General features: G+C 34.8%; 1 long non-coding RNA gene across 1 annotated transcript; it reads right to left on the bottom strand.

Annotated features, from left to right (window-relative positions):
* Positions 1-1044: 1044 nt before the first annotated feature.
* LOC132123196 (uncharacterized) lies at positions 1045-2725 on the bottom strand. The gene is made up of 3 exons (XR_009426473.1): positions 2578-2725; positions 2366-2410; positions 1045-2284 (listed from the first exon to the last, which is right to left on the bottom strand). It is a non-coding gene; the product is annotated as an uncharacterized LOC132123196 (long non-coding RNA).
* Positions 2726-2929: the final 204 nt, after the last annotated feature.

Here is a 2929-nt window from a genome sequence, read left to right as displayed (position 1 = left end):
TGTGCCAGTGCCCTGGCTGCCAAATAGTGGAGAAATAAATATGAAAGCCCAATAATGATAACATTTTTTTAAATCATTCTAAATTGAAACAAATATTCCACACCAGAGCTATAAGCTTAATGATTTTGACACCGTTTTTATAAAAACAGTATTTCTTTCAGCTGAGGAATGATTAAAACATTGACTGCTCCGCGTGCTGATAATTAACTAAATGTTATCATACATTGGTATAGACACTATTGGAGTATTGTTATAGTTATCTTCATGGTTATCATTCCTGGTGGGAACAGGCCTTTACACTGGGCATAATAACTATACATTTTAAAGAAAATCTGATTGGAGGATTTGAAACTCTTGACATCTGGCAACCCCAAGCACGAAAGCTTGTGGTGGCTTGTCACTAATGCAACAATGCAAATGTCTAATGTTTAAAAAAATTCAGGACAAATAACCAGTGGGCAAATATCAGAGCCAATTATGGTTAATCAATGGAAGAAACAATTTGCGCTAACAAATACATGTCATCATTCAGGCCTAGTTTCAACGTAATTTGTAACAAATCAATGTATAAAAATAAAAAAAAAACGTTTAAACCATAAAAGCCCTCTTTGCACTTCTAAGCTACTCATATCAGATTCATTCATATTCCAAGTTCGAAACAAAGAGGGAAGTCACAACCATGTACCCACAACAGCAAGGTTAAGCATCTCTCAATTGCTAGCTTTTGGCAAAGACTTCAGCAAAACCATCATTAGCATATCCACCGCTGCGCATGAGGGCATCAGGAAACACCACTTGAGCCTTATGAATAGTGCAGTAGGTCAGTGCAGCTCTACCTATTATTTTTATGAAAGAAGTAGTGAGAACTAACGAGGCTGCAAGCGGGGTTGGAAAGGGCTCAGGAGTGGAGATCCAACGCTGTCAGGCCTGATGTTTTCATAAAGCTCATCTCAAAGCTTGTGAGCAGTTATTTCTACCTCTTGAGATCATAAAAACAGGGATTATATTAATTTTCTGTCAACCTTAGTAAAGTCTTTGCCCATCACAGACCGATTTTGGTACATTCACAGAAGTCAAATAAGCTTCTGCAAACTTTAAAAGAGCACAATGTGTTTGTATTAACAGTTTTGAGCTGGATTCTCTTTCTCTGCTAAGGGAAGTTAAAGAAGAAGTGACCAGAATAGAACTGTCAGCCATCTTCACAGAGAGGAACATTGATTTAGATGTGTTTTGGTTTGACAACATGAAGAAACCCAAAACACCAACAAGCAGGACAAATAAAAAATTAATCATACTGCCTGGATGACAAGCTGAAAGAGTGATACAAACAGAAAAAAAAACATATGAATTGAATAAAAAAAGAGTTACCTCCGCATGAACTTCCTGCCAGACAAACACACAGTAACACACCAGGGAGAACTATTGTGAAAAAAGTAAGATGCCTAAAAGAACTGTTTATGTAAGTGGTAAAATAGTACATTAGTAGATTATACAAGATAAATAATGTTCAGTGGCTTTCTATGAAAAGGCTTTTCAAATAATAAAAGAAATGAGTAACAGTAATTAAAAAATAATACAACCCACTTAAAAATAATGAAACCCATTTTTCTATAGAGTACAAAAAAGTGAATAAAAACATAATTTTGCAATTACAAGAAATTAAGTTGCAATTATGAGAAAATCATGATTATAAAATTCTAATTAAGAACCGTTAATTAAAAAAAAGCAATGTGCAGCTTTGAGATATAGTCCCAGGTATGAGAAATAAAATTGCAGTTATACAAGATAAAAATCACAATTATCTTTTTACTTGTTTACTTTGAGGTAACACACGTTTGATGATCATGTTTGCAGTAATGCTTTACAATTATGGTTAATGGTTGGAAGTACTGTAAAAGGAAGACCATGAAAAAAAAAAAAGATTTTGTCCTAGAAATGAGCAAAATGGTGCAGCAATGTAAATGATTGAGACTTTAAATGGCAATTTTGGACATATATGTGCTGGTGAAAGTGTCTTGGCAAAGACAAACATCAAATGAGATTTTTGCTTTGTAACATCATAAAATGGCAATATCAGAGCTTTATCAGTGTTCTGTGACACTATTCAGCAAAAATTCAATAACTTCAATAAGACTGCCATGTTGCAGCGAGTAGACTCTACCACAAGAATGAGCTTATTTCAAGACAGCCTGCCACAGATCGATCAGATTAACAGTCATATCAAGCCATACGGTGGAACAGTATTGTGCATGTCATACCATTTGATAAATGAGTCATGCTGGAACTGAAGACAAATAACACAATATTATTCATCTCAAGCAACTACAATCCACACAAGTCTTTTAAATGAAGATCTTCCACCCACCTTGTTTTCATCCAATATAAGACATTTCCCTTTAGATTTTCCTTCCTACCAATGTAAGGGCATACACATTATTTCTCAGAAGAATCACAGTAATTAAATATAATCTTTTTAATCATGAGACAGACACAATAAAGATGTCAAGTGCAAAACAAGACAGTACAGGGAAAGAATATAAGACATTACAACACAATGAAGAAAGTAATTCTTTAAACCATTATTCTTTGAAGCATTAGTACAAGCAGCCCAATCTCAGAAAACCCCTCAGCCCTCCTGTAGCAAATTCATGCAGTTTTGTAAGAAAAATATCCACATTCTAAACTAAATAAACACTTCTCTCTCACTTTATCTAACCATGGTGCATGGAAGAAGCCGTTCCGACGGATGACGCAGAACGTAGGCGTTGCGTGATTAAGTGACGATCGCAGAGGAACAAAACAAAACACTGGTCATAAATTAAAAGTACAAACGAGACTTTGTAAAGAAAAACGTTGGAGGATTTCAATATAAGATAATAGGAGACTTGTTTTACCTTTGCTAAAGTAAGGAAACTTTGTTTGGTTTGCT

Source organism: Carassius carassius, chromosome 1, assembly GCF_963082965.1.
Source record: "Carassius carassius chromosome 1, fCarCar2.1, whole genome shotgun sequence".
NCBI classification, from domain to species: Eukaryota; Metazoa; Chordata; class Actinopteri; order Cypriniformes; family Cyprinidae; genus Carassius; species Carassius carassius.
Note: the sequence above shows the minus strand (reverse complement) of the source record. Positions and strands in the feature narration are given on the sequence as shown.